The sequence below is a fragment of the Artibeus jamaicensis genome, unplaced genomic scaffold (assembly GCF_021234435.1).
Source record: "Artibeus jamaicensis isolate MK-2021 breed Jamaican fruit bat unplaced genomic scaffold, CSHL_Jam_final contig_477, whole genome shotgun sequence".
Taxonomy (NCBI): Eukaryota; Metazoa; Chordata; class Mammalia; order Chiroptera; family Phyllostomidae; genus Artibeus; species Artibeus jamaicensis.
The window spans coordinates 6,492,704-6,506,294 of NW_026521854.1; the positions used below are offsets into that span (position 1 = coordinate 6,492,704).

At 50.3% G+C, this 13,591-nt stretch overlaps 1 protein-coding gene across 2 annotated transcripts in view; it reads right to left on the bottom strand.

Moving 5' to 3' along the window:
- SLC25A42 (solute carrier family 25 member 42) overlaps positions 1-8,600 on the bottom strand; it is a 32,013-nt gene extending 23,413 nt beyond the window's left edge. Inside the window, exon 1 of one of the 2 annotated variants that reach the window (XM_037142129.2) lies at positions 8,503-8,600. The gene's annotated coding sequence lies outside the window, so the exon portion shown is untranslated. The remainder of the gene's footprint in view (positions 1-8,502) is intronic. The other variant, XM_053668168.1, reaches the window with a different exon arrangement.
- Positions 8,601-13,591: the final 4,991 nt, after the last annotated feature.

Sequence of the window (13,591 nt, forward strand, 5' to 3'; positions counted from 1 at the left end):
CAAAGTTTTATGGCCATTTAGCTATCTGACCCTGACTCAAAATAGTTCCACAGAGTTCTTTGTATGTTAGCTATTGTTTGATCCTTACTACCTGATAATGATTAATGAGCTTTACCTGTATTCCTGTGCAAAATGAACCCAATAAAAATGCACTGAGGAAAAGGCTCTTCGCCCTCCTCCTTTGAGAGATCGGCCACCTTTCCTCCCCAAGCAGATCATGTCTTGGTAGACTTATTCTCATCCATGGCGGCCAGCGGGGGTAGGGGAGAGGGCTATGGGTAGAGCCTCCCACAGTTGGCTTTGCAGGGTATGACAGGGCAGAGCACAGAGGAGCCAGATGCAGGCTTGAAACGCTCTGTACCTGAGTCTGGTTACATGTGTGAACACATGTGTAACAATTCCTTGAGCTCTATACTCGAGTTATTCAGATTACTGTATGTAAGTTCTATTACAAATAAAGAGATTTTTAAGCAGTAAAACAAACAAGCAAACAAACAAAACACCAGACCTGCCCAGCCCCTTCTAGGCCCACTGAACACTGTGTTCCTAAACACCAGGGGACTCTAATGGGACCAGAGGGACAGTGTGCCATATTTGCTATCCTTTTCCTTCCTCTAGGGACCTCGTCACCTGTGGAGAACACCTGCTGACAATTTTGGCAATGACTGAAAGTCTGGAGAGTGTTAAGCTGAAAGGTGAGCCACATGCACAGTGGATGTCCAGCCCCCTTCCTGGAGACAGCACCCTGGGCGGCCACCCGCTCCACCCCTTGTCACCTTGGAGAAGGGGAGCTTACTCTCCCCAGTAACCTGAGGCACCCTGGCCAGGTCATGATCTCACACTTCTGGGTTCAAAGTGCAGGATCCAAAGAGGTTTTAAGGGCACCCCTGGGCCAGGAGGTTCTCTTTCCCTGGGGAAAGGAAGTAGGTTGGCCTGAGGGCAGTGACTCCAAGCCAAGGCCAGGAGTGGGGAGGAGTGTCTGCACACTGGGGCTGTCCAGGGACCCAATGTGTGGGAAGAATCTGGACCTTTTCACCCTGGAGCCATGAAGCCCCCTTTCCACTTCAGCCAGTTTGGGATAGGTTTCCATTTCCTGCATCTCTCAGTGCCCTGACCTGTGAATTTCCCTAACGCTCCTCCAGCCCTGGGCTGTATCTCCAACCAGACATAGTATCCTGTGGCTCCAGTGGGCCCAGCCTCAGTACGCTCTCCAGAGGCACCTTTAATAATTGCCATGAACTGGGATTCAGGTGTGTATTCCCCTGTAGTGGGGCAACAACCGGGGCTCAGGTGCAGTGGGGCTGACTACCTCCAACCCCCGCCTGCCACAGGTGGGTGGCATTTCCAGACCAGCCCCAGTGAACAAATGTTCATCTTTTCACACTGCATTTCTGTTCTGACAATCTTTTCACTTATCAAACAAAACAAAACAAAGTGAAGTGGGGTGGAGTAGGTGGTCACTTCAGCGACATAACTGACTGAATACCATTGTCTAGAAACTGTGAACCTGGGGTCACAGGATCTTAGGTAACCCAGCCCGTGAGCCCCACGCTGCAGCCACCCCTTGTGCATGGCCGTCCTAATACACAAACACAAACACAGCAGGTGCACATAAGCACACATGTGCACACGCAGTCACACCCAACACCCTTGGAAGCTTCCTGCCTGGGGGACCATTCATGCCAGCAGACATGTTTGCACAAATGGGCAATTTCTCAGTCACTGGAGTGTACAAGCAGCCACGGAACAGATACCGTAATGTCTTGGTAAACGGAAACCAATTAACATCCTATCTGGCTGTTGATAAAGGCCTTTCCTTCTTCCAGTTAATGAGCATTAACTTCCGCCTAAGAGAACCAAAGCATCTTACATAACCATGGCTCCCTGTTAACCCAAACCCAGCCAGTGGCTGTGTGCTCCTCCCTGCTTCATTCACTTCTGTGTGTGCCTTTCATATGAACTCTGGTAACTACAACCCTGTGCTACAGGCTCTACAGGTCAGACACACAGGCATCCATGAACAGAAAGCTCCATTACATTCTATAGTTAATCATTCTCAGTCCTTGAATGCAGTGCTACCACACCTGTTGCCAACTGCATTTGGTGTAACCTAAGACAACTGAGGCCCTCAATGGTATTATAAGGGTGTAATTGTGTAATGTACAAACCCCAAAAGCCTGTGTTCTCGCCACACTGAGCCTGGCCTGGCACTCATACCTACTTAATTATTTGCTGGATGAGTGAATCAGTTCCCTGGACAGGCTGAGTTCTGCTCTGGCTGCATTCCCTTCATGCCTGGCAAACCCCTCCAAATCCTTCAAAGCCCATTCTAAACGTCCTGGCCTCCCCTTCCCAAAGTTTGCTGTCCTGTCTTTCACTGAACACTCCATGGTTCTCTGCTGTGTTGAGAGGGGCCACTTTCCATTTGCTTCCCCTGCTAGGCTGGGGGTTCCCAGGAAGGCCAGGGCCTGAATCATGCTCAGTGTTCATGCCACTGCAAGGAGGCGGGTGCTTTTGCTCCTGCCTCCACAGTCTCTGCCTCATCCCCCAAGTGGGAACACATACAGGCGTCTTGCCATGCCACACTGGTGTTCTGAGGGTTCAGCATGTGACTTTGGATTAAATCTCCCCAGACCTCAGTTTCCTCATCTGTCACTCTCTTCCCTGACTGGTGCTGCTCAGGTGGGTCACAGGTATTGGTTAAATATTGTTCGGCTTAACAAGGAGCCAGACAGGGCTAGGAGGGAGGCTACCTACCACCGCCAACCTCCCAGCTCTCACCATTCAGCTGGCAACCCTCCATTCCAGGGCCTTGGAAATGGCTGAGCACCGACTTCTGGAATACAGCCTCCTACTCTCCCTCCTCCAGGTTCATCTCCCCACACTGTTGAATGAACTTGGATAGCAGTACCCCACTGACCATCAAATGGTGGTCATTTAGAAAGCACCTAGCCCCCACCAAGCTCCCCACCACACCACATCCTCGCTGCCCAACACAGCAGTGGTTCAATCTCTATCTGACAATCAGGGCTGGCCATCATTTGGCTCTGGCCAATGTGCTCCAGAAAAAGGGGCCATGAGAAGCCCCCAAACCTGCCCATTCTTCAGACCTGGCTCTTAGTCAATCCCTTGCCTGATCAATGATAGACCAGCCACAGGCTGAAGCCTGACCAGCGGTAGCATTTCCCAACAGTGCTACAAAGCCAGGAATGCCACCCTGTCCCCTCCCCTCTTAAGGCCACAGGGGTCTGCCAACAACAGGGCCGGGGGAGAGTCTCAAATATTCTCCTAGCTCTGAACTATTACACCAGGTGTTTTCAGGAGTGCCTACCCCAGAATCTCTGGGGACACTTGTACAGGATTCCTAAGCCCTCACCCCAGACTTCAGTCAGAGCTACTAGAATGAGGCTCAGGAATCAGCCCTTTAGACAGAACGAGGAGACACGTTGCGCTGACAAATACCAGGGACCTCATTGGTCTTGGGTCAGCATGGCTATAATTGAAATGTACACAATCACTTTTCCGATTCATCCCATGGCAAAGGCAAGGGGCCTGGAGAGGAAGCAACAGCTCTGGCACCTGCCAGGCACATTTCATCACAGAAGTCTGGAAACCCTTCTCAAGGCCTCTCCCCAGCTCAGGTCCCCATCTCACAGCTGGGAAGACCACCAGAGGCTCTGAGCCCACACCTGCTGACCATGCCGGCCCACAGCAGCCTCAGCATGAGCCCTCTCTTCTGCTGGCATTCCCAGAATCTCTCACCAGCACTACAAGTCAAGTCCCCTCAGGATCCTCTCGGCTTTCTCTTGGGTCTCACATGTCCAGGCTCACTCATTCCTTCTGCTCACAATGCTTTGCCATTGAGCAAACACTGTAATGGCTTCAGATCTTGGGAAACCTTCCCAGACCCTTGAATTAGTGCCCTAGCCTCTGATCAGGACCAATCAATTACGGTGCCCTAATCATTTGGTGAGGGTCTGATCCACATCTAGATACCCTTCCCTTCTGAGCCCCTGTGTTTCTGCCTCCTCTGAACCTGTCCCCAGGTCTGGCACCCAAATGCTATGTTTAGACTGTAGAATGAGGCTTTGAGTTTGTTCCACTCTTGGAGGCCCTACTGATGGCGGCATTCCAGGATGGTTTACAAACATCTGTGTTTAACAGCAACTGAAAGCACGGTGCTACAGATACTTGTTTGAATTCAGACTGACCTACATTTGTCTGGGCTCCCCCATGTTTTCCTGGTGTGTCTTTGGGCGGAGGCCCCCTTGAGACTTGGTCTCCTTTCTGGAGAACTGGGAGAACCTAGGACCAAGCTCTCAGCCCAGCAGGCGCTTGCTAAGGAGTGGCAAAGAGCAAAATTGACACATACACATTCACTTCTCTGGGTCCTTAGTAGTTCAGGGCATATGTCTCCACCCAAGGAAGGGGAGGCAGGTGATCAAGGGAGCCCACAGGGGCTGTCCACGGGGCCACCTGGAGGGGTTTGGAAATTTACTCCATCTCACTGGCCTCATCTTGCCAGAAACAGCAGAGGCAGCTGGACAAGCACTTCTTCAAATAACGTCTTGATGGGAATTCTGGCTTCACAATTGTAGGGGTTAAATTAGGTCCTCCAAAGTTCCTATCTACCCAGATAGGAACTTCAGAAAGTGACCTTATTTGGAAACAGAGTCTTTGCAGATGTAATTAGTTAATGATATTGAGAGGGATCCTTCTGGACTTGGGGTGGGCCCTAAATCCAATGACTGGTGACCTGAGTAGAATACACAAACACACAGGGAAGAGGGCCCATGGAGATGGAGGCAGAGAGCAAGGCGATGCGGCTGCAAGCTAAAACACCCAAGGGTTGCCAGCAGCCATCACAAGCCAGGATGGATTCTCCCTCAAGACCGTCTCAGTCTGTTTAGGCTGAGGTAACAAAATAGCACAGATGTGGTGGCTTATAGACAATAGAAACATACTTCTCATAGCTCTGGAGACTAGAAGTCCAAGATCAAGGCTCTCATAGTCACCGTGTATCTTCTCACCAGGTCCTCACATGGTAGAAGTGTCTAAGGAGCTCTCTGGGGTTTCTCTCCTATGGGCACTCATCCCACTGTGGAGAGCTCCACCCTCAAGACCTAATCACCTTCCACAGGGCCCACCTCCTGGTAACACTATATTGAGGATTAGGCTTCAAAAGATGAAAGTTAAGGGTGGGACACAAACATTCAGTCTATAGTACCTGCTACACCTTGATTTTGGCCTTCAGTCCTCCACAACTATGACAGAATTTCTGTTGTTTTAAGCCAGTTAGTTTGCTGTAATTTGTTACAGCTGCCCCAGGAAGCTAACACGGCAGGAGTCTGAGACCAAACCTCCCAGTGCTGGCCCATCTCTTGGCTAGTGGCCTGGCCTTGAGGTCACTGCTCTCCTTCTGGACTGCAAGGGCACTCTGCTGGCAGAGCTTTGGCAGAAAACCTGGCTTCCGGTGAACTCTGTTGAGACCCTGGAATCCTAGCACTCAGCTGCGGCAAAAGGTACTCAGTGAAGAAAACAGATGTTGACAAATGCATTTTAAAAATAGCACAGTAACCAGGGAGGGGCTGAGGGAAGGGGAAGGTCGTTCTAATTCTTGAGCTGAGTGTGAGTTTCATTATTCCTTCTACTTTGTTCTTTTCTTGTGCACACTATATACTTTTTGTTAATCAGTAATAAAACCCAAACAAGCTAACAGCTCTGATCACCACAGTATTCCTGTAATGTCTAAGAGTCAAAATAGAAAAGAATGAAAAAATGGAATGGCATGTGGGAAAAGGCCTGACCTCAGTCTGATGACACCCTCTACCTGGCACCAATAACAGGAAATCGCCAACAACTGAATCTTGAAATGGCTTCCCAAATTTAACATCTGACACCCTCTTTCTTTTGCTGGATCCAAGTGGAAAAAATATTTAGCAGTAGCTAAATAATTCTTCTAGCCAACTGTTCTTGCCAAGGTACCTTGTGCCAACACCTCAGGACGTGTCCTGGGACTCTGGGCGATGCCCCACCAAGCCCAAGGTTTCCTTCAGAGATTTGCAACTTGAAGGAACAACTCAAACAGTTTCTGGATTGAACTTTAATATAACTTTGGAAGAGAAACAGAAATCTAACATTTAATTACCATCATGTGGGCCAGAATCCCTAAGAGATGGACAGGAAGCAGGGAAGCAACATTCAAAAGGATCTCTTGGGCTGTTTTTTACCCATGAGACTAGAGAGACCAGAATACTTGATTTAAAAAAATATCCTGGCTGCTGGAGAAGGAAACAGGCATTTCAACTTCACGGCTGAGAGAGGGTTGATTGCCCAACCTCTCTGGAGGAACATTCATCTTTTTAACAGACACATCCTTTGGCCTGGCCACTTCTAGAAGTTACTACCTTGGATGTAAGCTCCATGAAGTCAGTGAGGTTTCAAAGTGCCTGTGCCACACATGCTTACTACATATTTGCTCATGCATGAGTCTATCTGTTCCATGCAGCTGAGTTTATAAAAGAAAGTATGAGCAACAACTTAGTAAGAGGCTGCATATAAATCAACATATGTACTTGATAAAATCTGATGCAAATTTACCAGTGGTTTAAAAGGGGCAGGAGATATACTTCCCCCCTCTCCATCCCGCATCCCCCAGGCACAGCTACCTCTGGAAGGAAACAGAAGAAATTAACCATGGTGCCTCTGAAGGGGGATGGGGAGCAGGTACAGGAACACCCACCTATTTTACTATACGCCTTTACAACTTGTTGGCTTTTTCCATGTACATAAATTAACTTGCAGTTTATATACAAGTTTATATATTTGCATGTGTATATATATAATATATGCATGTATGTATACATGTATATATAAAATGAGTACACAGCATATGTATGTATAATCTGTATATATATATCTGTGTATAACATCTACATATATGCATACAAATGCACACACATTTTAAAAAATTATTCCTTTTGAATTCAGACAGAAAACTCCAATGGCTTCAGTTTCCATAGGAGAAGCTGAAAGTGACATGACCCTCCACCCTCCAGCACATTCCAGCATCATCTTCACAGGCAGAGATGGGGGCTGGTAGTGGTGGTGAGGTGGTCTTGTAAGAGGCACTCTGCAATGGGTCCAACCTACGGCCTGCAGACCATGTGCAGTCCAAGATGGCTATGAATGTGGCCCAACACAAAATCATAAAACTTTTTTTTGCTCATCAGTTTTCCTTAGTGTGTATTTAATGTGGGCTCAAGACAACTCTTCTTCTAGTGTGGTCCAGAGATGCCAAAAGTTTGGACACCCCTGCCAGGAAAGGACACTTCATGATGCCTGAAGAACAGCTGCAAGGAGGGTGGGGGTTCCCTCCCCCTTGCCAAACTTTCAGAGATAAACACAACAGATGGGCAAAAATGGGAGTGGGTCCACAGAGAAGGATAAGTAATGCTTATGTAAGTGTGAGCTCTGTCTCTCAATTCAAGTCACTTTAGGTTTGTTAAATTTAAATTAAAATGGAGATAATTCTGGTTTTGTTTGGGATTAGATTATTCTAAACCCAGAAAGCACTTTATAGACTATCATAAATGAAAAGATAACATTTGGGTGGGCTTTTTTTGCAGGGGTGTTGTACAGTGATCCTGAGATAGTGAGGTTTGGAATGTTGGAGGGCCTTAGGGCCTGTTGAGGATTAAGAGGGCCATAAGCACAGGTGCATGTAGAAGTACCAGCACATGAACTGATGACAGGGTACTTGAGCGACTGGAGTGCTGCTAGGGCCACAGGCAGGTGGTGGTAGTGGGAAGTACCCAAGGGCCCTGACGCAAGTTGCTGAAGGGAAGGACAGGGAGAGGGGCACAGACCTGGATGTCAGCAAAGTCAGTGAAGGGATATCAACAGGCCCAGATGTGAGTAGAGGGCTGTGAGTTTGGGGTTACAGGCTCAAGTGTTGGTGTGGGAATGCAGGCCCAGTTGGGGAGGTGCGGTGGGGTGAGATGAAGGGGGAGACAGCTCAGGGTGTGGGGTATGACAGTCTCAGGCGATGTGGGGGTGTCCACGAGTGGGGACGCGGCACCACGTGTGTGAAGGGAACCATAAGTGGGGACATAGACTCAGTTGCATGTAGGGGTGCAGATCCAACTGTGCAGTGCGTCTAAGAATGTGGCCCTAGGGTATGTCAGCGAGGCGGACAGTCTCAGGTGTGTGTCAAGGAAAACGGACCAGGTATTAGGTGCCCATGGGCTGACAGTGAGGGGCTCAGGTCCAGCTATGGAGACCCCCAAGGGACACCAGATGGTGAGTGTGAGGGTCGGGATGAGGGGGAAGCTTTGTCCTCTCCCTGCCCCCACAACGCTGCTGTCACATCCCACCTTCATCCACCCCCGCCCCAAGACCCATGACAGGGCCATGCCTCGTCCTGGCTTGGTCGGAAAGGCACTGGCCCCCCAACGCCTGCGCCCCCCCTCACCCCCCGCCCCCCCCTCCACGCTTGCTCACCGGCTGGGACTTGTCGCCTCCACCGCCACCTCCTCCAGATGCCAGGGTTCCACCTCGAGCACCCCCTAGCGCGCCACGGGATGGGCCCATGCCTTCCTATTGGCTGAGAGACGACCAATCAGTGCTTGAGACAGCAATGATTGGTGAGCATAAAGAAGACGGGCAGCCCTTAAAGCCAATCGCTGAGAGGCAGAGGCGGGGCTGTTTGGGGAGAGTCAGAGTCCGGCTTGGTGTGAGGTGCCGAGAGGTGAGGGTCTGGAGACAAGCGAAAACTGGCAGAAGACAGGCATCACTGATGACCAATCGCTGGAGAATAAGAGTGGGGCTTTGAGGTGGCTGGAGCGACTGGCGTGGGTGGAATGGAGGGAGTAGCCCGGAGAATGACGAGGACTGGTTGTGAAGCCAAAGACGGGCAGGCACTGTGGCCAGTCGCAAGGGCCGTGGGCGGTGCGCCACAGGCGCGGCTGGAATATGCAAGGTGCAGCGTTTGTCCCTGAGCATGGCGGCTAGATGTGCTTTCGATACCATGCACGAGGTCCCCTGAAGCTGTGTTGAGTGAACTTAAGCCATCACGGCCGAAGGACTCATGGATAATGCTCTATCCCTTCCCCGCCATTCCCCTGCAAACGACGTGAAGTGGGTCAACCCGCTGGAGGTCACTCCGGCTCACCTCTGCAGCTCGGGGTTGGTGTGAAGACATGGAAAGAGGTGGAATCTTAGGCACTTTGAGGTCTTTCTGGAAAGGTGTGACTTCTCTGAGTTCATACTTTCTGTCCCGAGATCCAATGACACTTCAGTTTGGCCTCTTCCCTAATAAACCTTCTGTGAATTGTAAACCTTTCCTTAATCTTAACCATAACCCCTTGAGTTCAAAGCAAATTTTGACCCTCTTTTACAGAAACTGAAAGGAGCACAGAGGTCAAGCTCCTTGCCTGACATCACAAAGCTCTTCAGTGGCTGGATATGGGTGTGAACCTAGAACAGTCTGCTTTTTGGAAAGGGGTAAGGCAAGTGTCAAAGAACAGCCACTGGAGGCCTAGGAGACTTGGGTTCCAATTTCTGTTCCACCAGTGACCCATGGCACAACCCTGGGCACACTGATCCTCAGTTTCCTCATAAGACAGTGATTCCTATACCTGGAGAACTTACATTCCAGCCCTTGCCTTGACCTTCTGGTGAAAGTGTTTGACCCACAGCAGGTCACATCAGGTCTGTGAGCCTCACCCACTTTGAGATTTGGTTCATGGAATTCTTTGCAAACAGACATCAGCAGTTTAGGAAGCCATCTGTCATCTAGTGCTCTACCACCACCACTGGTACCTCCCCCAAGCCCACCCTGTTCTCTGACTCCCTTAATCTGGGCAGAGAGCATTACAAATGTTCCTAGTTACTGGCTCTTATTACTCCAGGTGCAGACTAGGGGTTGGTGGAGATACAGTTCAGAACCAGGGAGACCTGGGAGGGAGAATAAGGCTGAGCTAAGCGTTAATAAGGGTTCGGATTTCAGGGCTGTACTAGTCCCTGGTAAGTGATTAATCCATGACATCTCAAAGGGCCCTCCTAGAGGAAATGACTTGGGCTCATATCATGAAAGTCAGTAGTCCAAGGCTACCACCTGACTCATGCTACTCCCATGATATTCTTGCCTCCTCTCCCATACCTCCTAGTGTTTTTCTTCCCTGAAACTTCAAGGCCCTGGTATCCATGTTCCCCTCCAGAAAAGAGGAAGAACCAGAGTCTGCCTATTGATAGCCTACTGAGTCAGTTCCTTGCCAGGCCTTGTGCTTCCCAAACACCATGTCACCACGTGACTTCCAGATGGGGGTGATGGTGCCCACTTTGCAGATGATAAAACCTAGCCTTGTGTGACTTGTGTTTCTTCCTGGAATAGTCAAGGGCTAGGTTTGAATCCCTGCTCCTTTAGACTTGCTGGCCACAGAGCTTCCAGCAAGGGACTCAAACTCTCTGCCTCAGTTTCTCTAACTACCTCCCCGGGCTGATGGCAGCATTAATGAATTGAATGGAAGTAAAACTCACAACTATATTGGTCTGCAGCAAGTGCTTGCGAAGTGTCTGATGGACAAATTGTTCTTGGGGCCTTTTTGTAAATAGCACTTTGAAATGTGAACAGAGACCTACTAGAAATGTGTCCTGTCATCCCAAGAGGGAGATATTAATGCTGGAGGAGGTCCTACTCACAGCACCCACCTGCCAGGCCCTGAGAGGGAAACAGCAAGCTCCTAAATAGTCCCACAGTACTCCAGGCAGAGTGCCAACTGAGGCAAGGGTCAGGCAGTGGCCTAGTACCAGGTGCCTATCCTGTTGGTGCCAGAAACACTGGCTGGGCTCTGGCTTCTGTGTGCTTATCAGTAGGATGGTGCCAAACAACCTTTCTATAGCCTTCCAACAATGTCACCCAAAGCTCCTTGGCATCAGCAACTGACACCCCCACTATGGGCGCCCTGAATGTGCCTGGCCAGGGTGCACAGGATCCTAGCTCTTCTGAGCTGGCCTGGCTGGCCCTGGGCAGGAAACTGCTTCTTTGCTGTCCAGTTTCCTCTACCTTTCTGGGTTCCCGGGAATCATCTCACACAACAGCAATGAGCCAGGCCTAGGCACAGTGACAGGGCTTAATCAACAAAGACCAGAGAGCCATTTGCCCAAGGTAAGGTTAGCAATGTTGGCAACAGAGGAGGGGACAGAGGCAGACTGAGCTGGGTTCTCATCCTGCTGTGGCCCCACCAAATGTCAGTGAATCTATTTCTCATCTGGATGATGAAGTTCACAGGCCCTGCCTCTCTGAAATATGTTTATAACCCTAGAGCCTAGGCCCTTCCCTGGCTGAAGGGACATGTCCTAGACACAAAAGAGAATACAGCCAAGCCCAGCTGGTCTCACCCAGTCTCCCAGAGGCTCTGAGAGGCCTGGCCACTCAATCAAGAATACCCAGCAACAGAGGCATGGCCTGAATGTGCTAGCACCTCCCTTGAAGTGGTATCCCCCTCTTCCCACATTTTGATGTCATCAACAGTGTTGATGAGAGCTCCTTAGAGGAGTGCTGTGCTGGGCATAGACCCAGCCAGGCCTTGTAGGGTGATATTGCCCAGTGCAGTGACACACACTTAGCCTGTTTTCAGGTGAAGAGGCGAAGGCTAATTTGAGGTGGCAGAGCAGTGACTAGAACCCACACATGGCCAACTTCTGTGAAACGTATGGAGTTCAGCTGGGCATGGGATACTCAGCCTGAGGACATGCAAACAGGCCCTGAGCACACCCACTGAAGATGCCCATTTCTTCAGGCTAAGGTGGGAAGAACTGATAAACAGGAGTCACCCCTCCCTAAAATCTGCAGCTGTAAGAAGGCTAGCTGAGAGCCCAGGGGAGGGCCCCAGGCTGTGGAAGAGGCCTTCTCTCCAACTACTCTGTGTACTTATTAATTTATTCAGGTATACACTCAGAAACGTTTACAGGAAGCTGGAGCAGAATGGGGAAAGAGAAACCTACCCACATGGAGTGGGGGGGGGGGCAGACAAACAGGAAAGCATACAAAGGGACCTCAAATGGTGTCAGAGGCATAGCACAAGGGGTGATGGGGTTGTAGTACTGGGGAACAGAAAGGGCAGAGGGAAGGGTGCTCCAAACAGACAGCATAAACTGTGCAATGGCCCTGAGGCAGGGAGGCTGGTGTGGCTGAAATTATGATTAAAGGAGAGCATGGGGAAAATGAGGGTGGGGAATGGGCAGGGCCTGCAATCTAGTTTGGTTTTATGAGAAGAGTAATGGGGAGCCACGGGTGGATTGAGAGCAGAGCTGGGGCAGAAATCACAGGATAATACTTCAGGCTTCCTCAGAAACTGCCTGGCAGCATCCATGCCCCCATCTGACAAATGAAAAAAGATGAAGATCACAGGACCTGAAGGCTGCCCCACAGTCATAGAACTGTTCCAAGGTTACATGTGTTGCCAACCCAGAAGTCAAAGTCAGGACAGCCTAGAGCAGGCAAGGGATCCTTCTCTGAAACCCCAGTCAGGGAAAAAAAAAAAAAAAAAAAAAAAAAAGTCCCTGGTGAGGGGAGTCAGGGCAGAGTGACTGGGGCTGAGGGTCATTTCAGCCCCACTGGGGTGGCAGCGCACACCCAGCTAGAGACGGGAGACATGGACACAACAGGGAGGTGGGGCCAGGGTGATGCTCCCACAGATGTTTGTATCAGCCAATATCCATGGAAACCAGGAACCTTCTGGGAAAGAGGCTTGAGCTGACATGAAGAGTGGAAATGGGGCCTTTCTCAGGCTAGAGGAGGTGAATGACCAGCGGAGAGGCAAGGATTCCAAGAGAGGAGAGGGGCCAGATGCGATACCTGGAGCCCACCAAGGGTCTTGAGGCTGCTCTAACCCTGACTGGGCCATGTGAAATGCATGAGCTTTCAGGTGACCACAAGATACCCCCTCAGTGTGACTGCAAAGAAGGAGAGCTGGTTCTGCCAGGCACAGCTGTCTTGGGACCCCAAGAACACTTGGGAAGTAATGTGGGCATCAGGAGTAGCAACAGTGATGTTCATCCTACAGATGGGGAAACTGAGGTTCAGAGAGAGAAGACAGGCTGCGCAAGCCACCCAGCAAGCAAGGACCTCAATGTGATCAGGAGGGAGAGTGCAAGAGGGTCCTCCTGGGGTGAACAGGGTGAAGCTAAGACAACCAGGCACCTTCCATGTCCTAGCTCTGCTCCAACACCGAGGAGGGCTCTCTATCTGTCCCTCCACTCCCTGTTTTACAGAGGATCAGATGGAAGCTCAGAGAGGCTAAGTCACTTACTGAAGGCCACATAGCCGAGTTGGGGCTGGATGCTGAGCACCCCCAGCTCCCCAAGACAATGTATGCTCAGGACAAGTAGCAACCTTGGCAGACCCCAGGCTCATGCCAACCATGGTCCCAGCCATCTATCTATCAGCAACATCAGTTCCTATATCCCAGATTGTTCTCAAAACCTCTCCACCATCCTCAGACTCCATGGCTTACCCAAACATCCACCCTTCCTGTCCTCTGAGACTACTGACTGAAGCACCCCCACAGCACCACAGAAGAGAGCCCTC